General features: G+C 41.5%; 1 protein-coding gene across 8 annotated transcripts in view; it reads left to right on the forward strand.

Moving 5' to 3' along the window:
• Nucleotides 1–23,873, forward strand: part of LOC106574308 (B-cell CLL/lymphoma 9 protein) — a 100,655-nt gene that overhangs the window by 41,197 nt on the left and 35,585 nt on the right. For 3 of the 8 annotated variants that reach the window (XM_045697572.1, XM_045697573.1, XM_045697574.1), the window contains exon 1: nt 21,900–22,306. The exons of 2 other annotated variants lie outside the window; for them this stretch is intronic. The gene's annotated coding sequence lies outside the window, so the exon portion shown is untranslated. Of the gene's footprint in view, nt 1–21,899; nt 22,307–23,873 lie in introns of those variants that run through there. 3 more of the 8 variants (XM_014150124.2, XM_045697569.1, XM_045697571.1) reach the window with 1 other exon arrangement.

The following is a 23,873-nucleotide window of genomic DNA, read 5'->3' on the forward strand; positions in this document are numbered from 1 at the left end:
ATTTCCAGAGGACTGTCTGGCTCAGTGTTGTCTCTCGGCACGGAGGGGAAAATCACATTTAGACTCAAAATCGGAGGGCCACAGATGCTACTACGCCATATAATGGCTTCCCCACCAGTTGTTTTCTTCTCTGTTTTCTCTCTTTTATTTTCTCTCTCTCTCTACCTCTCTCTCTCTTCCTCTCTCTCCACCTCTCCCTCCACCTCTCTCTCTTCCTCTCTCTCTACCTCTCTCTCTACCTCTCTCTCTCTGTATATCTTTCTCTGTGTTTCTGTGTTTCTGTGTGTCTGTCTGTCTGTCTGTCTGTCTGTCTGTCTGTCTGTCTGTCTGTCTGTCTGTCTGTCTGTCTGTCTGTCTGTCTGTCTGTCTGTCTGTCTGTCTATCTCTCTCTCTCTCTCTCTCTCTATCTCTCTCTCCTCTGTGTATCTGTGTTCCTCTCTCTCTCTCTCACTGTCTCTCTCTCTGTCTGTCTTTCTCTCTCTCAATTCAAAGGGCTTATTGTCTCACTTTATTGGCATGGGAAACATATGTTTACATTGCCAAAGCAAGTAAAATAGATAATAAATACGAAATGAAATAAACAATAAAAAAATAACAAACATTACACTCACAAAAGCTCCAAAAGAATAAAGACATTTCAAATGTCATATTATGTCTATATACTGTACAGTGTTGTAACGATGTGCAAATAGCTAAAGTACAAAAAGGAAAATAAATCAACATAAATATGGGCTATATTTACAATGGTGTTTGTTCTTCACTGGTTGCCCTTTTCTTGTGGCAACAGGTCACAAATATTGCTGCTGTGACTGCACACTGTGGCATTTCACCCAATAGATATGGGAGTTTATAAAAATTTGATTTGTTTTCGAATTCTTTGTCGGTCAGTGTAATCGGAGGGAAATATATGGTCATACATTTGGCAGGAGGTTAGGAAGTGCAGCTCAGTTTCCACCTCATTTTGTGGGCAGTGTGCACATAGCCTGTCTTCACTTGAGAGCCAGGTCTGCCTACGGTGGTCTTTCTCAATAGCAAGGCTATGCTCACTGAGTCTGTACATAGTCAAAGCGTTCCTTCATTTTAGGTCAGTCACAGTGGTCAGGTATTCTGCCACTGTGTACTCTCTGTTTAGGGCCAAATAGCATTTTAGTTTGCTCAGTTTTTTTGTTAATTATTTTTTTGTTAAGTAATTATCTTTTTGTTTTCTCATGATTTGGTTGGGTCTAATTGTGTTGCTGTACTGGAGCTCTGTGCAGTCTGTTTGTGAACAGAGCCCCAGGACCAGCTTGCTTAGGGGACTCTTCTCCAGGTTCATCTTTCTGTAGGTGATGGCTTTGTTAAGGAAGGTTTGGGAATCGCTTCCTTTTAGGTGGTTGTAGAATTGAACGGCTTTTTTCTGGATTTTGAAAATTAGCGGGAATCGGCCTAATTCTGCTCCGCATGCATTATTTGGTGTTTTACGTTGTACACAGAGGATATTTTTTCAGAATTGTGCATGCAGAGTCTGTTTGGTGTTTGTCCCATTTAGTGAATTTTTGGTTGGTGAGCAGACTCCAGACTTCACAACCATAAAGGGCAATGGGTTCTAAAACTGATTCAAGTATTTTTAGCCAGATCCTAATTGCTATGTTCAATTTTATGATCCTTTTGATGGTATAGAAGGCCCTTCTTTCACAGCTTTGTTACCTATGGCGCTGATGTTTAGGCTGAGGTATGGATCATTTTTTGTGTGCTCTAGGACAACGGTGTATAGATGGAATTTGTATTTGTGGTCCTGGCAACTGGACCTTTTTTGGAAGAGCATTATTTTTGTCTTACTGATATTTACTGTCAGGGCCCAGGTCTGGCAGAATCTATGCAGAAGATCTAGGTGCTGCTGTAGGCCCTCCTTGGTTTGGGACAGAAGCACCAGATCAATTTGTATGTCGCTCTTGATAAGAGCGTCTGCTAAATGACGTAAATGTAAATCATCAGGAAACAGTAGACATTTGACTTCAGATTGTAGTAGGGTGCTGCAGACTGTTCTAGTGCCCTCGCCAATTCATCTTTCTCTGTCTCTCTCTATCTCTCTCTTACTCCCACCACTGGGTTTGTAATAAATTGGGCTCCTGGATTTAGATAGAGGAGACGCTGCCTGCAGACTGCCTCTAGCTCCCATGTCGTCCGGCTCCCCCTTCTTTTCTCTGGTAGGAGGGAGAAAGAGGAGGTAGGATGGGGGTTAGGTATAAAGCCCTGTGGCAGGACAATGACCTGGTCTGGGGCTCCTTTAAACTGGACTAAAGGGCAGCGCTGAAAGAGGGGCGCCGACCGGCGACTGATGTAAATATATGATCCTCTCTCGCTCCTCTCATCCCCCCTGGCCACTCAGCTCAGCTCTCCTCTGCTCTCATTACTCCCAAATGACCTCCACTGAGAGAGATGGAGAGTGGAAGGGAGGGAGGGAGATGGGGAGGGGACTAGGAGAAAAAGAGAAATGGATGAGGAGTGTGTGTGTGAGAGAGAGAGACTTGGTGAGTGAGGGAGAAATGTAAAATGTCTAGAGAAAGAGAGAAAGGGGTGACCAAGAAAGGACTGCAATAAACAGTGAAAGAGAATGGGAGGGAAAAGGTGTGTTGAATGAGAGTGAGAGATAGAGAGTGAAAAAAGACAGAAAGGGAGTGAGGGAACAGAGAGAAAGAGAGAGATGGAGGAAAGAGAGACCGGTTAGGCCCCCTCCTCACCACGCAAAGAATGCAGGGAGGCTGGTGGAGGAATGTGAAATGGGTCTCAGGGGAGGGGGGGCAGGGTCTGGATGTAAACAGTGCTGCACCCTGGATGTGTGTGTGTTTTCCCTCTGTGTATGTTTATCTGTGTGTGTGTGTGTGTGTGTGTGTGTGTGTGTGTGTGTGTGTGTGTGTGTGTGTGTGTGTGTGTGTGTGTGTGTGTGTGTGTGTGTGTGTGTGTGTGTGTGTGTGTGTGCGCGTATTGTGTGCGTACATGTGAGTGTGCAAACATGGGTGTGTCTCTGCATTCATGCATGCATGCGTATGGAATGAAATTGACCTCATCCCGTCAGTAGATGATGCCTGGCTATTCTTTAAAAGTGCCTTCCTCACCATCTTAAATAAGCATGCCTCACTCACAAAATGTAGAACTAGGAATAAATATAGTTCTTGGTTCACTCCAGACCTGTCTGCCCTTGACCAGCACAAAAACATCCTGTGGCGTTCTGCATTAGCATCAAATAGCCCCCGTGATATGCAACTTTTCAGGGAAGTTAGGAACAAATATACACAGGCAGTTAGAAAAGCTAAGGCTAGCTTTTTCAAACAGAAATCCTGTAGTACTAACTCAAAAAGGTTCTGGGACACTGTAAAGTCCATGGAGAATAAAAGCACCTCCTCCCAGCTGCCCACTGCTCTGAGGCTAGGAAACACTGTTACCACCGATAAATCCACTATAATTGAGAATTTCAATAAGCATTTCTCTACGGCTGGCCATGCTTTCCACCTGGCTACCCCTACCCCGGTCAACTGCCCGGCACCCTCCACAGCAACCCGCCAAAGCCCCCACCATTTCTCATTCACCCAAATCCAGATAGCTGATGTTCTGAAAGAGCTGCAAAATCTGGACCCATACAAATCAGCCGGGCTAGACAATCTGGACCCTCTCTTTCTAAAATGATCTGCCCGAAATTGTTGCAACCCCTATTATTAGCCTGTTCAACCTCTCTTTTGTATCGTCTGAGATTCCCAAAGATTGGAAAGCTGCCATGGTCATCCCCCTCTTCAAAGGGGGTGACACTCTAGACCCAAACTGCTACAGACCTATATATATCCTACCCTGTCGTTCTAAGGTCTTCGAAAGCCAAGTTAACAAACAGATTACCGACCATTTCGAATCCCACCGTACCTTCTCCGCTATGCAATCTGGTTTCAGAGCTGGTCATGGGTGCACCTCAGCCATGCTCAAGGTCCTAAACGACATCATAAACGCCATCGATAAGAGACATTACTATGCAGCTGTATTCATCGACCTGGCCAAGGCTTTCGACTCTGTCAATCATCACATTCTTATTGGCAGACTCGACAGCCTTGGCTTCTCAAATGATTGCATCGCCTGGTTTACCAACTACTTCTCTGATAGAGTTCAGTGTGTCAAATCAGAGGGCCTGACCTCTGGCAGTCTCTATGGGTGTGCCTCAGGGTTCAATTCTCGGGCCGACTCTCTTCTCTGTATACATCAATGATGTTGCTCTTGCTGCTGGTGATTCTCTGATCCACCTCTATGCATACGACACCATTCTGTATACTTCTGGCCCCTCTTTGGACACTGTGTTAACTAACCTCGAGACGAGCTTCAATGCCATACAATTCTCCTTCCGTGGCCTCCAACTGCTCTTAAACGCAAGTAAAACTAAATGCATGCTATTCAATCGATCACTGCCCGCACCTGCTCGCCCGTCCAGCATCACTACTCTGGACGGCTCTGACTTAGAATACGTGGACAACTACAAATACCTGGGTGTCTGGTTAGACTGTAAACTCTCCTGCCAGACTCACATTAAGCATCTCCAATCCAAAATTAAATCTAGAATCGGCTTCCTATATTGCAACAAAGCATCCTTCACTCATGCTGCCAAACATACCCTCGTAAAACTGACCATCCGATCGATCCTCGACTTCGGTGATGTCATCTATAAAATAGCCTCCAACACTCTACTCAACAAACTGGATGCAGTCTATCACAGTGCCATTCGTTTTGTCACCAAAGCCCCATACACTACCCACCATTGCGACCTGTACGCTCTCGTCGGTTGGCCCTCACTTCATACTCGTCGCCAAACCCACTGGCTACAGGTTATCTACAAGTCTCTGCTAGGTAAAGCCCCGCCTTATCTCAGCTCACTGGTCACCATAGCAGCACCCACTCGTAGCACGCGCTCCAGCAGGTATATCTCACTGGTCACCCCCAAAGCCAATTCCTCCTTTGGTCGTCTTTCCTTCCAGTTCTCTGCTGCCAATGACTGGAATGAACTGCAGAAATCTCTGAAGCTGGAGACTCATATCTCCCTCACTAGCTTTAAGCACCAGCTGTCAGAGCAGCTCACAGATCACTGCACCTGTACATAGCCCATCTGTAAACAGCCCATCTATCTACCTACCTCATCCCCATACTGTATTTATTTATTTATCTTGCTCCTTTGCACACCAGTATCTCTACTTGCACATTCATCCTCTGCACATCTACCATTCCAGTGTTTAATTGCTATATTGTAATTACTTCGCCACCATGGCCTATTTATTCCCTTAACTTACCTCATTTGCACTCACAGTATATAGACTTTTTGTTTTCTTTTGTTCTACTGTATTATTGACTGTTTGTTTTGTTTATTACATGTGTAACTCTGTGTTGTTGTATGTGTCGAATTGCTATGCTTTATCTTGGCCAGGTCGCAGTTGCAAATGAGAACTTGTTCTCAACTTGCCTACCTGGTTAAATAAAGGTGAAATAAATAAAATAAATGAAAGTATGCTAGAGTGTGTGAGTGTGTGTGTGTTTGTGTGTGTAGGTGGGGCGTTGTCAGCCACAGCGATCCCTCTCTAATGATAGCTTTAACCAGCTAACGGTCTAAGCTCTCTACTACAGCTCTCTCCTGCATGCTTAGATTCAGATAGGTGTTTCAGTACACTGTAATGTCGGTCCTGTAAGGATGCCTCATGAAATTCAAGCCCCTCCCCAAGTTGACTCTTGTGTGTCATCAACACCATGTCATCCATTCATTATAGAGAAAGCATTTTCATTGAGGATTTGCCTCAGGATTAGATGTGAGTGAAAGCATTTGGTGGGAATAATACATTTAGTAGTATTTTTAAAGGATAATATATTTTTGGGGCAAAATAGGAATACTTGTCCATGAAGTTGTCCAAGAATTGTCCATGAAGGTACCATTTGATCCTTCAGCTCAGTCCAAGTTTGTACTTAAACAATCTTAAGAAATAAAGCAGACCTCGTATAATTATTTCAGCTCAGATAGTGCCAAACCAAATATGACCAGCCTCATACCAGAATCAGTGTGAACAGGTAAAGATATTAATGCTGCCTTTCTGAAACAGCTCCCTCTTGAAAAATGCATTGTACATCTCAATGAATACATGCACACATACAGCACACACACACACACACACACACACACACACACACACACAGCCTAGATAACCCAGTAGCCTTGACAGTGAGCCTTACCTTTGGTTTCTCTCTCTGCCTCCTTGGCCTTCCTACCGTGGCAGTGGTTTATTTTTAGCCTGCTCTCACAGGGCTGCCATGTTATTTTGGGGGAAAGAGCAAAACAGTTACTGCAACAGTGTTGGCTCTCCTCCACATGGAGAAGTGCTGCTTTCCTAAAAAGATCTGGAATCAGATTGAGGGAAGGCTGTGGCTGTGGAACCGGAGGTGGCAATGGCCCAACACCAAGATAGAGGCTGACTTGGAAACAGTCAATCAGTTTGGGTCAATGAGGTTGGCTGGATTGGCTGACTTCCCTTTTAGAACACAGACACACACAATTGGCTGCTCTTGAAAGGGGAGGATGGGCCTATACCATTCGTGGTAGCTATTTTGTTCATTGAGGACCTGGAGTCATATTAAGGTACCTAGAGACTTGAGGTCTGTCTGTGTCTGATGGGGTGTGATGGAAGCCTGTGCTTTGTCAGTTTGTGGCCACAGGAAGCTTGCAAGACTTGACCGCTGACGCCATCACCACACACACACACACACACACACACACACACACACACACACACACACACACACACACACACACACACACACACACAAATAAATACAAATGCACTCACATATGCACACACGCCTATGTTAGCCAGTTACACTGCACTGATAAAGCTCTCCCCGCAAAGGAAGGACAAATTAAACAACTGCGCCCTGCTCACACCACCCTGCCGGCTGGCTGGCCCCATAAACAGGGTCAACACAGGACACTCTCACACCAATATACATTTACAAAGGTCAAATGACCTTTGACCTGCAGGAGCATGGGTCCGTTTCCTGTCTCCCCCGCCTTGACCCTGTTTATAGGACATTCGCAGAGAAAGAGAGATCCAACCGCCTTCCCTCACTGTCACAACAGACACGGTGGGCACAAGATGAGGTGCCACCCTGCCAGCGTGGCTGTAGTTGACAACAGCGCTGTGTTTGTTGTTGACATAACCGGGATGTTATAGGAGGACTCAGCTATTGGTGCCAGGGTTGATCAATACCATTACAATTCAGGAAGTAAATTGAAATTTAAGCAATTCATTTAAATATTCTCTTTTAAAAAGGTATCTTGCTGAATTGCTTCAATTAAAACATGGAATTGTTGCTTCCCCCCCGATTGCAGTGCCTCTGCCTGTCTCTGTGGTCAAGTGTGTGGTTGCTGCTGTTTGTTTTCGGGGTTTGAAGGAGGAAGATGAGAGGGTAAAATCCTCCCGAGTCAATAGCTTGCCACATGGCCAAGGTTTTGGAGAAAGATATTGATTTTTCAATCATGTTTCAAGAAAACAAAGGGGTCCACCCAGTGAAATCTCATTGATATTCACAGCCTCCTCATGGGAGGAGTTCTGGGCTGGATGTGGTTCAGAAAAAAATGGTGTGAGTGATTCTCTGAGCCCCTGGTTCTCTGTTATAGGATACCCTTTTCATACTATTGAACCGAGCTTAGATTTAAGGTAGATTTACATTGGAGGGACGCAGGATGACTTTTGAGCAGTCCGACCACGCATCAGAGGGCCTTTATTTCCAATTCCCCAGGAGAATCTTGTAGCCCTACCTGCTATCAACTCAACCTTTGTGTGTGCCGCAAATGTAAGGCCATTAATCACACTGTTATAGATTGATTGATTTAATTTATTGGATAAGTAGTAGGACCTAGGCTGGTTCTCCAGCTGGAGACAATAATATATACATAAAAAAATAATAATAAAGGATAAAACACAATAATGCCCGAAGGCTTATTTCCATTGTGGTCCTCTCAGAGATATGACAGGTGGGAAAGACTGACAGTTTAGAACTCAATGCAATTAGAAACAACACAATCACCAGTCACAAATCAACAATGACGTGTATAAATCACCTGTCGGTCACGTTACGCCTCCACCATAGTTTCCAGTTGACAAAAGATAATCTCAGAGCCAGCACTCTACGGTTCAGGTCTGCTCCCGTCCAAATCGCAGCAGGCTGATCTATACTGAGCCATACTCACTGCATAGCCATACCTCTGGCTATAGAACTGGGCTACAAACTAACACAGAGGATCATGTTGGACCCCTCTAGATCTTTTAGTCCTTTATTTTCTGTGTTGTCTTGCAAATAACAGAATGCTGTTGAAAAACCTAACATTCAGGCTCATCCGATGTGAAAGACCTCACTCCTTAACGTTACATGGTAAAGCTCACCGATCGTATTGATGTATTATTCAAGATAAATGTGTTACTGATCCATGGAGCAGAGCATTGGTCTGCTGGGCAGTTGGTCTGCTGGGCAGTTGGTCTTCTGGGCAGTTGATGCCACCAGTCACTCTGATTTCCACTCAGCTGTGGATGTAAAATACTAGTCAGACCCTAAGCTCTGGGCAGGGTTGGCTCAACTCAGTATGCATGCAGTTAAATAAGAAAAGGATACTATAGAACACAGTATTATAAACAGTATAGAATAGTATATAGTATTGTATAGTATATTATGGCATAGCATAGCATAGATTTCGATTGCAGGTCACAGATTGACATGTGTCCATGATCTTTTAATACTTGTGGCTGATTGAGACCTGTGAATTTGTCATCTGTAACCTTTTTCATTCCTTCATTTTCCTGTTTATATACCCTTGTAACTTATAACTTGAAACAGTGTTATAAGAGAGCCTAAGAAAAATACCTGGTAATCTTTTCAACCTTTTATTATAGTACATGACAGCTAAATTGAATTTTGACAGATTTCTATATCTGGCAAGTGGTTCAGTCTTGTGATAATGAAGAGTAATTCACTCAAACGTCCACAGTGCTTGCTAGCCACAGTGCTTTCTCCCCCCCCACACACACACACACACAAAGAGGAGCTACTTGTCTGAATTTATGACACCCTGATGCCCCCTATCTGTGTACATAGAGGTGGTCCTCTCACAGCCACACAGCAACCCTAAGTACCTAGCAGCTGCATGGAACTGGAATGATAGCATCTCTGTTGCATATTTAAGTGATTATGCCCAAGAAGCCGGTGTTTGGAGGATATATTGGCACAGGTGTTGTTAACTGTGCCAATATATCCTCCAAACACCGGCTTCAAGGACATTATCACTTGCCACTTTATATTATTTATATTAGATCATGTTTACATAACCTACATTATTCATCTCATATGTATATACTGAAAGCCATACCATCTACTGCATCTTGCCATCTTGATGTAATTAGATGTATCACTAGCCACTTTAAACAATGCCACTTTATATAATGTTTTCATAACCTACATTACTCATCTCATATGTATATACTGTACTCTATACCATCTACTGCATCTTGCCATCCTGATGTAATGTATCACTAGCCACCTTAAACAACGCTGCTTTATATGTTTTCATACCCTACAATACTCATCTCATATGTATATACTGTACTCCATACCATCTACTGCATCTTGCCTATGCCGTTCGGCCATCACTCATTTATATATTTTTATGTACATATTCGTATTCATTCCTTTACACTTGTATGTACAAGGTAGTTGTTGTGGAATTGGTAGATTACTTGTTAGATATTACTGCATGGTCGGAACTAGAAGCACGAGCATTTCGCTACACTTGCATTAACACCTGCTAACCATGTGTATGTGACAAATACATTTGATTTGATTTATCACTTTTATACTACGGGTTACCAACATATTCAAATAATGATTTACATATTTTCATTAAAAACTCTATTTTGATTAATTTATTCAGAATTCATTTATTCATCCTTCGACAAGATATAGTCCTGACACAAATCTAGGGTTGCTACCCAAGCGGGCTGATCGTTTGTTCTATTGGTTCGGTTGCCATCGACCCCACCCAGTCATTCAGTCTTTTTGTTCTGTATCTATGGACGCGATCCAGTCGTTTGTTCTAAATGTTCCATTGCCATACTGGCTGACAACATTCTTATCCCTTGCTTACTAGTTAGCCAACTACGGCTAACTTACAGTCACGTCTAACAGTGCAGCCATAATAATAGCAAAGTAGCTGCATTTGCATTTATTTAAGCTGTTTTCTAGTGCCATTTATTTGGATACACCCATAACAATGAGCTAATGAGGCATTTACCTGGCATAGAAAATATGCTCTCTCGTCAGGACACTAGTCAACAACACAGCTAACACAATCACTTCCAACTGAAGCTGGAAAGACTGCAAACATGCTGGACTTTGTTTCGTTTAACCTTTTTTTCAATTGACATTTCTTTGTATATATCCATAAAAATTATGCCAGCTGATCATGATTTCGACTGGCTGAGAAACACTGCCTGCCTCTCTGTCTCATCCCGACTCCCAACACCTTCATTACTATGGGACAGCTGGAGAACGAACTTGAATATTGAAACAATGTTGCAAAGGAGAGACAGACAGCAAGGTTTATACAAATATCTGCTGTTGAAAACTAAATGTTAGTCTAAAATAAATGTGAGATAATGTCTAGATGCTTTTTATAGTGGAGATCAAGTTTATAAATTGCCTGGCTGGGCTGATGAGACAGTGGATTGCGCAGTCAGATGGAACAGAGTAAATAGGCATTTTTAAGTCATAGATTTAGCCATTGGTAACTTCTGGAATAGATACTGGTTGGAATACGGTATTAACCAATCATTCCATCTATAGAAGGGGGCGGCAGGTAGCCTAACAGTTAAGAGTGTTGGGCCAGTAACCGAATCCCCGAGACGACTAGGTGAAAAATCTGTCGATGTGCCCTTGAGCAAGGCACTTAAACCTAATTGCTCCTGTAAGTCTCTCTGGATAAGAGTGTCTGATAAATGACTCAAATGTGAATGTAATAGAATATCCTGAAGCTGTTAGTTTCACTAATGGTCTACAGCAGTGAAGACTATGAAAGGCCTTGGATGTTTCCCAAATGGCACCCTAATCCTTATGTCGTGCACTACTTTTTGACCACAGCCCTATGGGCCCTGGTCAAAAGTACTGCACTACATAGGGAATAGAGTGTCATCTGGGACACACACCTTGACTCACCAGTGTTCCTGCAGGCTTTGTATAGTGGTGACAGCAAAGCAGCCAGAGCTAGAGACATTGTAAAACATGCCCACTGGAAAAAAGTGGTGAGAATTAATTAAGGCAAGAGTGCAGGCTCGGCAGAAGTACTTTTTCTTATAAGGTTTGTTCAGAGTCAAAGGGTTTATATTCCTTTGCAGGGCCAGATAGAAGCACGGACAAAAAACCTCACAGACAAACAAGCTGAGAGATAAAAATCATCTTTAAAGGTTACTTATTGGGTAGGGAAAAAAACTGTGCGTTACTTACAAATGAACAGGATTCACTTCAATAGGATATCAATATTTAATTAGTTAATTTACCAGGTTGTTGTTCAACGTATGCACTCTAAACTGAGTGTATGATTTAATTTCTGTATGACAACAATTACATCCAATTTTTATTGCTGTTTTCAGCTCCCTGATTAGCGGTTATTGAATAAATTATGGGGCACTCAATAGAATGGTTTGCTATCAAATTCCTTGTTGATGACTAGCTCATTGATGTAATTTCACTCGAGAGGCGCATTCATTTAATTGGAGCTTGTTTAGATATCTACCTCCATTGTAGAGGAGAGGAATAAAGAGGAGATGAGAGGAAGGGGAGCGGGGAGGAGAGATAACTGGAAAGTGGTGATGAGTTGCAAAAGCAATAAAATCTGTACCTGGAAGACTGCTGTTGGATAAGCCTCTATGAATTTGAAAGGCATTTTTTTTCAAGAAATACAAATTATTGTTCACTCTCAAAATGTTGTGAATGATTGTTTATGACTCACTCAGTGACCACTCACTGACTTTAAAAATCTACAGTTGTGCACCACAAGGTCACCTACTTGACTTATAGTATAGTAGAACAATAAGTTAACAGTGTCGACTATAGGGTCAGTGGTCAGCAAATGCAAACATAATATTGGTGCCATAGTGATGGTCAAGTCATCCCTCACCACTGTTGTTTTCTGGTAGGGCTACCATAAGAAACACACCACTTGTATCTTCCTGGTGATGTCCTGGATGGATACACAAGTGGGAGATCTGACATACATGTGGACACTAACAAAGGGTGTGACTGGGACTTTATCCCCTCCTACAGTAACAGTCAAAAGTTTGGACACACCTACTCATTCCAGGTTTTTATTTTTACTATTTTATACATTGTAGAATAATAGTGAAGACATCACAACTCTGAAATAACACATATGGAATCATGTACTAACCAAAAAAGTGTTAAACAAATCAAAATATATTTTAGATTTCACCCTTTGCCTTGATGACAGCTCTGCATGCTCTTGGCATTCTGTCAACCAGCTTCATGAGGTAGTCACCTGGAATTCATTTCAGTTAAAAGATGGGCCTTGTTAACCTGTTAGGGCTAGGGGGCAGTATTGACACGGCCGGATAAAAAACGTACCCGATTTAATCTGGTTACTACTCCTGCCCAGTAACTAGAATATGCATATAATTATTGGCTTTGGATAGAAAACACCCTAAAGTTTCTAAAACTGTTTGAATGGTGTCTGTGAGTATAACAGAACTCATATGGCAGGCCAAAACCTGAGAAGATTCCATGCAGGAAGTGGCCTGTCTGACAAGTTGTTGTTTATCTTGGCTCTTTTTATTGAAGTCTGAGGATCTTTGCTATAACGTGACACTTCCTACGGCTCCCATAGGCTCTCAGAGCCCGGGAAAAAGCTGAACGATATCGAGGCAGCCTCTGGCTGAAACACACTATCGCGTTTGGCAAGTGGCCGATCAGAGTACTATGGGCTTAGGCGCGTGCCCGAGTCGACCCCATGCTTTATTTTCTTTCGTCTGTTTACCTAAACGCAGATTCCCGGTCGGAATATTATCGCTTTTTTATGAGAAAAATGGCATAAAAATTGATTTTAAACAGCGGTTGACATGCTTCGAAGTACGGTAATTGAATATTTAGAATTTTTTTGTCACGAATTGCGCCATGCTCGTCACCCTTATTTACCCTTTCGGATAGTGTCTTGAACGCACAAACAAAACGCCGCTATTTGGATATAACGATGGATTATTTGGGACCAAACCAACATTTGTTATTGAAGTAGAAGTCCTGGGAGTGCATTCTGACGAAGACAGCAAAGGTAATAAAATGTTTCTTATAGTAAATCTGACTTTGGTGAGTGCTAAACTTGCTGGGTGTCTAAATAGCTAGCCCTGTGATGCCGGGCTATCTACTGAGAATATTGCAAAATGTGCTTTCACCGAAAAGCTATTTTAAAATCGGACATATCAAGTGCATAGAGGAGTTCTGTATCTATAATTCTTAAAATAATTGTTATGCTTTTTGTGAACGTTTATCGTGAGTAATTTAGTAAATTCACCGGCAGTGTTCGGTGGGAATGCTAGTCACATGCTAGTCACATGCTAATGTAAAAAGCTGGTTTTTGATATAAATATGAACTTGATTGAACAAAACATGCATGTATTGTATAACATAATGTCCTAGGGTTGTCATCTGATGAAGATCATCAAAGGTTAGTGCTGCATTTAGCTGTGGTTTGGGTTTATGTGACATTATATGCTAGCTTGAAAAATGGGTGTCTGATTATTTCTGGCTGGGTACTCTGCTGACATAATCTAATGTTTTGCTTTCGTTGTAAAGCCTTTTTGAAATCGGACAGTGTGGTTAGATTAACGAGAGTCTTGTCTTTAAAATGGTGTAAAATAGTCATATGTTTGAAAAATTGAAGTTTTTGCATTTTTGAGGTATTTGAATAACGCGCCACGGGATTACACTGGCTGTTGAGTAGCGTCCCACCTAGCCCATAGAGGTTAAAAGTTAATTTGCGGAGTTTCTTTCCTTCTTAATGCGTGTGAGCCAATCAGTTGTGTTGTAACAAGGTAGGGCTGGTATACAGAAGATAGCCCTATTTGGTAAAAGACCAAGTCCATACGATGGCAAGAACAGCTCAAATGAGCAAAGAGAAAGTCAATGTGGAAAATTTCAAGAACTTTGAAAGTTTCTTCAAGTGCAGTCGCAAAAACCATCAAGCGCTTCCTTTCCTGTGGTAGTCCTCATGAGAGCCAGTTTCATACTGGCTCTCATGAGGACCACCACAGGAAAGGAAGACCCAGAGTTACCTCTGCTGCAGAGGATAAGTACAATAGAGTTACCAGCCTCAGAAATTGCAGCCCAAATAAATGCTTCACAGAGTTCAAGTAACAGACACATCTCAACATCAGCTGCTCAGAGGAGACTGTGTAAATCAGGCCTTCATGGTCGAATTGCTGCAAATAAACCACTACTAAAGGACACCAATAAGAATAAGAGACTTGCTTGGGCCAAGAAACACGAGCAATGGACATTAGACCAGTAGAAATCGGTCCTTTGGTCTGATGAGTCCAAATTTGAGATTTTTGGCTCCAACCGCTGTGTCTTTGTGAGACGCAAAGTAGATGAACGGATGATCTTCGCCTGTGTGGTTCCCAGCGTGAAGCATGGAGGAGGAGGTGTGATGGTGTGGGGGTGCTTTGCTGGTGACACTGTCAGTGATTTATTTAGGATTCAAGGCACACTTAACCAGCATGGCTACCATAGCATTCTGCAGCGATACGCCATCCCATCTGGTTTGGGCTTAGTGGGACTATCATTTGTTTTTCAACAGGACAATGACCCAAAACACACCTGCAGGCTGTGTAAGGGCTATTTGACCAAGAAGGAGAGTGATGGAGTGCTGGATCAGATGACCTGGCCTCCACAATCACCCGCCCTCAACCCAATTGAGATGGTTTGGGATTAGTTGGACCGCAGAGTGAAGGAAAAGAAACCAACAAGTGCTCAGCATATATGGGAACTCCTTCAGGACTGTTGGAAAAGCATGAAGCTTTGAGAGAATGCCAAGAGTGTGCAAAGCTGTTATTAAGGCAAAGGGTGGCAACTTCGAATAATCTAAAATATAAATCACTACATGATTCCATATGTGTTATTTAACTATTATTATACAATGTTGAAAATATTACAAATAAAGAAAAACCCTTGAATGAGTAGGTGTGTCCAAATACTTTTGACTGGTACTGTATATACAGTAGTTGAGCAGCTCTCATAAAAACATACATCTTTATGGGCACCACTAAATCCCTTTGTTTCACTATATTGCACTGTTCTAAGCAGCCACATACGTTGGTCTCTTTTTTAACCTATGGCAATGACATACATTCACTTAGAGAGTCAACTTAGACCTGGAACACAAGACAGCAGGATAGAAATAAAGCCCATGCCTCACTGTGAACCGGGATTTGTTTTTGCTTTTCCGTGCTACCAGATGTCACCACTTTCTGAGGTGTTAAACATGAAAAACGTATGTAACTGATGTTTTTACTCACTGTGTGCCGTAAACATTTAACTCTGTGGAGACAACAGGGCCGTGTTCATTAGGCATTAATTGGAAGAAAACAGACGGAAACAGGGAGGGACTATCTGGACTTGTTCTAATAAGAAAGAAATGTTATGTTTTCCGATGCTAAAAATTTGCCACGGTGTACCCTGTTGAACACAACTCTGTAACACTGGGGATGTCAGGCACCATATTATATATACAAGTATGCAAACATTGACAACTGTCTCTGTTTTTGCCCATATAGTAAATGGTATATGTCTGAAACATGTCTGTCATGTACTCTCTGGGGGTAGAGGAACAGGCATTTTATCAGCAGGGGACGATCTTTCATATCACTTCCAAAGAGTAAAAAGGATTGCCTTTTTTTCTCCCCCTTGTTATCTAAGAGCTCCAGCACAAGAATCAACTGAGTAAAATGGTAAAAGCAATTGCCATGGAACTTCTAAGGGAATTGTTTTCCCCCAGAACGGAGTATTCACTTAGATTGTTGTTGTTTTATCTCTCTCTCTTTCTCTCTCTCTATCTCTCCCCGCTCTTTCTGGGATCCGGGAGTCTGCTGGGTGCGTAGTGGTGGTGCTGTGGGTTCATGCAAAGGATTAGATGGTAAACAAACGCTTTTAATCCCTTGAGTCTGCCAGCCCTCCCTCCGCTGCACGCTTAGTATGCAGCAGAACGAACAACAGACAAAAATCTAGTGCTTCCTCTCCTCCTTCTAACATTCACTGTCTTTGTCTCCATATTGAATAAAGAAACATATATATGGCGATAGGTCTCTCTGATCATTCGCTGCTATTTCTAACCAATATAAAGAACTATATCTTTATGTGTAAATAGAACAGATAAATATTTGCCTAGTGTCTATTCTATTGTGTTGATACAAAGAATCCCTATTGCATTGTATCACTCTTGCTCAGCTATTTGAAGGAAGAGTGTTTTAAGAGAGGCAAGTGATTGTGAAAAATTGCAATTGGTATCTCTGAGATGGCATTCTCTTTCTTTGGTTTTGTGAGTGTGTTGTATCCTACATCTGAGGGGATCCGACTAGTACGGTCAGAGGATACTATAGAGTACAGCCAATAGTATGTCCTCAGTAAGGGACACAGGGAAATGCAAATGTGACAAAAGATGTAAACTATCCTGAAGTCTGTATGAGGCTGCTAGTACAGCCTGGTCTCATAGACTAGACGTAACATAGTAAATGTAAAACTGGGACAATCAAATTAGTAAGGTATGTTTTGTTTGGTATGGTTACATAGGACAGAATGTTACTAAAGGCAAAAACAAAAGTAGGGGGCGTTGGTCAGGGTAGATGGGTGTGCGTATAACGTGAACGTCTAGCAACCCAAAAGTTGCACGTTCAAATCTCATCACGGATAACTTAAGCATTTTAGCTATTTAGAAACTTTGCAACTAAACTCAGCAAAAAAAGAAACGTCCCTTTTTCAGAACCCTGTCTTTCAAAGATAATTCATAAAAATCCAAATAACTTCACATATCTTCATTGTAAAGGGTTTAAACACTGTTTCCCATGCTTGTTCAATGAACCATAAACAATTAATGAACATGCACCTGTGGAACGGTCGTTAAGACACTAACAGCTTACAGACGGTGGGCAATTAAGGTCACAGTTATGAAAACTTAGGACACAAAAGAGGCCTTTCTACTGACTCTGAAAAACACCAAAAGAAAGATGCCCAGGGTCCCTGCTCATCTGCGTGAACGTGCCTTAGGCATCCTGTAAGGAGGCAGGAGGACTGCAGATGTGGCCAGGGCAATAAATTGCCATGTCTGTACTGTGAGACGCATAAGACAACGTTGCCTTTGGGCACAAACTCACCGTCGCTGGACCAAACAGGACTGGCAAAAAGTGCTCCTCACAGACGATTTGCGGTTTTGTCTCACCAGGGGTGATGGTCGGATTTCTGTTTATCGTTGAAGGAATGAGTGTTACACCGAGGCCTGTACTCTGGAGCGGGATCGATTTGGAGGTGGAGGGTCCATCATGGTCTGGGGCGGTGTGTCACAGCATCATCGGACTGAGCTTGTTGTCATTGCAGGCAATCTCAACGCTGTGCATTACAGGGAAGACATCCTCCTCCCTCATGTGGTACCCTTCCTGCAGGCTCATCCTGAGATGACCCTCCAGCATGACAATGCCACCAGCCATACTGCTCTGTCTTTGTGTGATTTCCTGCAAGACAGGAATGTCAGTGTTCTGCCATGGCCAACAAAGAGCCTGGATCTCAATCCCATTGAGCACGTCTGGGACCTGTTGGATCGGAAGGTGAGGGCTGGGGCCATTCCCCCCATAAATGTCTGGGAACTTGCAGGTGCCTTGGTGGAAGAGTGGGGTAACATCTCACAGCAAGAACTGGAAAATCTGGTGCAGTCCATGATGAGGAGATGCACTGCAGTACTTAATGCAGCTGGTGGCCACACCAGATACTGACTGTTACTTTGATTTTGACCCCCCCTTTGTTCAGGGACACATTATTCCATTTCTGTTAGTCACATGTCTGTGGAACTTGTTCAGTTTATGTCTCAGTTGTTGAATCTTGTTATGTTCATACAAATATTTACAAATGCTAAGTTTGCTGAAAATAAACACAGTTGACAGTGAGAGGACATTTCTTTTTTTGCTGAGTTTACTTACTACTTTTTTTTAGCTACTTTGCAGCTACTTAGCATGTCAGCTAACCCTTCCCCTAACCCTTTAACCTAACTCCTAATCTTAACTCCTAACCCCTAGCCTAGCTAACGTTAGCCTCCTAGCTATGATTAGTGTTAGTCACCTAGCTAACGTTAGCTACTTCAAATTGGAATTTGTAACATATCATACGTTTTCGCAAATTCATAACATATTGTAAGAATTGCAATTCGGAACATATTGTACAAATCTACATTCGTAATATGTAATATGAATTGTAATTGTAACATTACATACAAAATGCAAGATGGACATCCACATATTAATACATACCATACGAAACTTAACATATTATACTAATTGGGGTTGCCATTTTACATTTACTATGTTACGTCTACCCCTGAGTCCAGGTTGGCTACTTCTAGCATCCTGAGATGCCAGGGGTTTAAGTGATCCATCATATGAATCTGTCCAGGTTGATTGTTCATGTCTATAGTCTACTACATTTGATAAAGACACAGACAGTTAGACAGACAGATGACGGACATACCTTCACATTCACTTCTTGTCATTTAACAGACTCTTACCTAAATCTATGGGGGAGGGGCAAAGTAGTTGCCAGGTAGGCCCATATCAAATAAAACTGTTCAAAGAAGAACAAGTGGATAAGAGCAAGGGTGGGGGGAATCAAGGGTTGGGGTGGTGGAGTAGCCAGGTGCAGTTTGAAGAGAACACACCTACACCTTTGATGTTCAAACCTTTGAGCACATCTAAAAAGACGTCAGTCTATAAGGAAAGTGTCTGCTTTTTCAATTTCTATAGTCTCCTGTGCAGGCATGCGGTGCACGGCTCTTTCAACTACAATTGATCTGACAGTTCACATACAGTATGGCACAGAGACTTTACCTAGAATCTGATTAAGAATTAGGGTTAAACTATTTTTCAAAGTGAGGGTAGCAGAGGAAACAAGACAAGACAAAATATACTGTATTAATTAGTCCACGCGAGGTGGAAATTTGTATTCTGCTTTTATCCAACCCCCCTAATATATACACACATACACAAAAAAACACACATTAGATTGGAGAGGCTGGAGCAGAGGGCAGCCGCTGTGCAGCGCCCAATGAGCAATTTGGGGGTTAAGTTACTTGCTCAAGGGAACATCGGCAGTAGGTGGAACCTGAGATATTGATGCCAGCAACCCTCGTTAGGAGGAGCAATGCAGAAATCATAAGTAGGGGAAGATTTATAGGCTACTGCTCTTCTTTTTTTAAATGCAATTTTTTAATGAAATTAGCAAATAAGCTATGCCCTTGTCACCCTGATGGCATCGACATGTCACCTATTTGGACAATTATGATAGCTTATGAAGCTTATAGCTTATGCATATGGCTACACCTCCACCCTTGTATTAGCCTACTTTGCACTCAAACATAGGTATGATTATATGGATAGAGGCAATTGCCTGCCCTACTGAACTATAGACTAATGAAAACATTGTTTCTCCTACTCCAATAGCTTGTGAAAATATGGAAAGATAGGCCAACTTACTAGTGGTGTAAAAAGTACCCAACTGTCATACATGAGTAAAAGTAAAGAAACCTTAATAGAAAATGACTCAAGTAAAATTGAAAATTACTACTTAGGTAAAAGTTGGTTTTAAATATATTTAAGTATTAAAAGTGAATGTAATTGCTAAAATATACTTAAGTATCAAAAGTAATAGTATAAATAATTTCAAATTCCATATATCAAAAAACTTCTTCCGGATCGGTGTCCCGTCTACAGGACGGTTGAGCTAACATAGGCTAATGTGGTTAGCATGAGTTTGTAAGTAACAAGAACCTTTCCCAGGACATAGACATATCTGATATTGGCAGAAAGCTTTAATTCTTGTTTAAACTAACTGCATTGTCCAATTTACAGTAGCTATTACAGTGAAAGAATACCATGCTATTGTTTGAGGAGAGTGCACAATTTTGAACATAAAGTTATTAATAAACAAATTAGGCACATTTGGCAGGCTTGATACAACATTTTGAATAGAAATACAATGGTTCATTGGATCAGTCTAAAACTTTGCACATACACTGCTGCCATCTAGTGGCCAAAATCTAAATTGCACCTGGGCTGGAATAATACATTATGGCCTTTCTCTTGCATTTCAAAGATGATGGTACAAAAAAATACAAAAGAACAGTTGTTTTTTTCTTTGCATTATCTTTTACCAGATCTATTGTGTTATATTCTCCTACATTCCTTTCACATTTCCACAAACTTCAAAGTGTTTCCTTTCAAATGGTACCAAGAACATGCATATCCTTGCTTTAGGGCCTGAGCTACAGGCAGTTAGATTTGGATATGTCATTTTAGGCGAACATTTTTTTTAAAAGGGGCGGATCCTTAAGCAAACCAGCCAGCACCATTCTTTTTTTTGGAGGGGGGATTGCCAGGGGCACACTCCAACTCTCAGACATAATTTACAAATTAAGCATGTGTGTTTAGTGAGTCCGCCAGATCAGAGGCATACCAGGGATGTTCTCTTGATAAGTGTGTGTATAGAGTACCACAGTATGAGTCATAATACCTTTAAAACCTAGCAGTCAAACAAGGAAATGTTCTGGATTTTAGAAACACTATTTTTTACCTTTATTTTTTGTAGGCAAGTCAGTTAAGAACAAATTCTTATTTTCAATGACAGCTTGTTCAGGAGCAGAATGACAGATTTTTTAGTTACTGGCCCAACGCTCTAATCACTAGGCTACCTGCCGCCCCAGTAAGGGCTGTGCTTCGTGTAGGCTTACCCTGGCGTGACATTTTGATAAATGTGTAAATCTCTCTAGGACAAGGTGACTTTTATCAATATATTCGCCTGTATTTACCCACCAAAAATTAAATGCTATTTGGCTGCTAATGTGGCTATCATAAAGAACTACAAATGCCATGATGATCTGAATGAGACTGCTGAATCGAGGTAAAGGTAAGAATCTCTGGGTTAACTATCTAATCTGAGAGTAAATAGAGCCGAGCATATTGATAAAAGTCACCTTGTCCGAGAGAGATTTACATGGTTGTCAAAACATCATGCCAGGGCAAGCCTACACGAAACAGCCCTTATTTAAAGTGTTTCAAAAATCCCCTATGGGAAAAATGAATGGTGGAAAAACGATTGGAACCATTTCCCAGTTTGACTGCTAGGTTTTATGGGTATTATGACACCTCCACTGTGGAGCTCTATTGAACCATTTTCCTGTCCTTGCTAAGCATTCAAAATGTAAGAAGTAATTTTGGGTGTCAGGAAAAATGTATGGAGTAAAATGTACATCTTTAGGAATGAAGTGAAGTAAAAGTTGTCAAAAATATGAATAGTAAAGTACAGATACACCAAAAACGACTTAAGTGGTGTAAAAATATTGTATAGTATTTTTACACCACTGCTATTTACTGTCCAGCCTAACAGGCCAAAATTAAAATTTCCCAAATGCAAAATGCATAGGATATTTTATGGTTATCCTAGTCTTGCAATTGGTTATTCGGTTATTATCTTTACACTGTCGTTCCTAGTAGGCTATAACGGATCGACTTCGCTCTCACTTCTCTGTGAGTTTTGTCTGTGTTCTAAACTGGCTGGGGTTTTCAGCTTGCTTGACAAGCACCCCTCCCCCAAACTTTGGCGAAACAGGAACAACTCATTTGAGAGAAAAAAAGCTGCACAAGTTTGGAACGTCTTGGAGAAGCCCTTGTTATCGCTTGGAGTATAATAGCCAGGAGTTGAGATTTATTTGTGCAAAATCTGGAAGTATTCTACTGTTCTTGTTTGTCGTGGAAAATAACATTTTAACCTCGTCTTTCGCGTAGGCCTAACCTCTTTTGAAAATGGTTTACTTTCCTCGAGGATAATTATTGGTGAAAGTCTATTTGTGTATGGAATAATTTGTCCTCACCGAAGAAAGATGGGACTCGTGGAGCTCTGTATACATATGTGATATCGTGTTCAATAATGAAGGATGTTGTGTCAGACACAATGGGTAAGAGGGTTTCCCTTTACATCTAACGTTACCTAACCAAGCTAGATAGCATTTTTATCCCATGCCCGTTTTTCAGCTGTAAACATACTTGGCCCTACTCCGTTGGGAAGTCAGACCCTTATTCTCTGAAGTTAACGTTACACCTTTAAACATTAGACTTCAATTTGCTATTTCAATATATCGCTTCAAAGTTGTCCCTAGTGCTAATTTTACCCTATGCATGTGTGTAGATGGGTATTTGTCCATTGCAACACACATGCTGCTGCTTTCTATTTTCGTAATGCATTTGTTGGGGTTACTTACTTTACCGATTACTTGTTTATCGTTTTCCCACTAATACTAACCAATTCTGCCTTTCGGAAAACTTAAATCAGTGCACTTATTCAGGTCTACACATGGTGAAATCATTGCAAAGCAGTAAGCAACAAATGTATCCTGCAATGTTGATCGTGATTCGCCGACTTGACCTGAAGCTTTTTGTCCCATTCTGTGATCCACCCCGACGTTTTCTAGTGGAAGGCTCGAGCAGCCATGGTCGAATAAGCAAAATCTATATTTACATTTCGTGCTACAGAAGTGTTACAATGTTGCAGTGACTTGCCTAGTTAAATAAAATCAAAAATGGGTTTGAGCCGCTTGTTAAGACAAGCGTGAAAGGAGATGTTTTGTAACTTTCTGACCAACACAAAAAGCTACGAGAGGGTACAGTTATTTTTCCATTCATGGTATCCGACTCAATTTGGAATGGGACGTTGCAACATATTCTGAAATTAATGTAGCCCAAACTCCTTTGCATATGTAAACACTGGATTGGAGGTACTGGAAAATGTTGAGTTATACGTTTTTATAGTATTCATAATAGGTGTATCAATTAGTTGGAAACTTGCATCACCACCCCGTTGTAGTTTTATACATGGTATTTATGTTTAACTAGCCCATTTGTTTCTTGCGCAAGGACTGTCTACCTGTTCTGGCCATAGAGAATACTGCGTCATGTCCTGTGTCCACCTGGTTGTGGCTCCTGCTTGTATGGTAGGTTAGTTAGATAACCAAAATGTTGGCCTATTCACTCTGCTCACGACTGTCTGGGCATAATCAATATTTGCCAGAAGGTTATTTTTAGTGTTGTAGACTATTCATATAGAAGATGTGAATGATGCCATGGCAAATGATACTGGTAAGAATAGCTGATGAAGCCGTATAACGCTAATTTTGCCAGCATGGGAAATAAATCTGCTGCAGTACAGTAGGTTAAAGCTAGAGTCGTTAGTTGCTACATGCATGTTTGGACTTATAAATGAATGATATATATACCCATTGATTCTTGAGGAATATAGCTTATAAATGCCGCATGAGCTTAGTTCAAGTGTCTTACCACATCAGAACGCAATATAATAATTTTTTTACTCCAATGTTTGTAAACAAACACTGTACAGCCTCAAAACATGGTTAAAACTATAGTTTTGATATCATGGTCAGGGTTTCATTCATAGCTCTGTCTATGAATTTGAGAGTGTTTACTTTTCTCCAGGCCAATCTTAGCTTTTTACCAAAATAGAGGTGGGGT

Source organism: Salmo salar, chromosome ssa16 (genome assembly GCF_905237065.1).
Source record: "Salmo salar chromosome ssa16, Ssal_v3.1, whole genome shotgun sequence".
Lineage (NCBI taxonomy): Eukaryota > Metazoa > Chordata > Actinopteri > Salmoniformes > Salmonidae > Salmo > Salmo salar.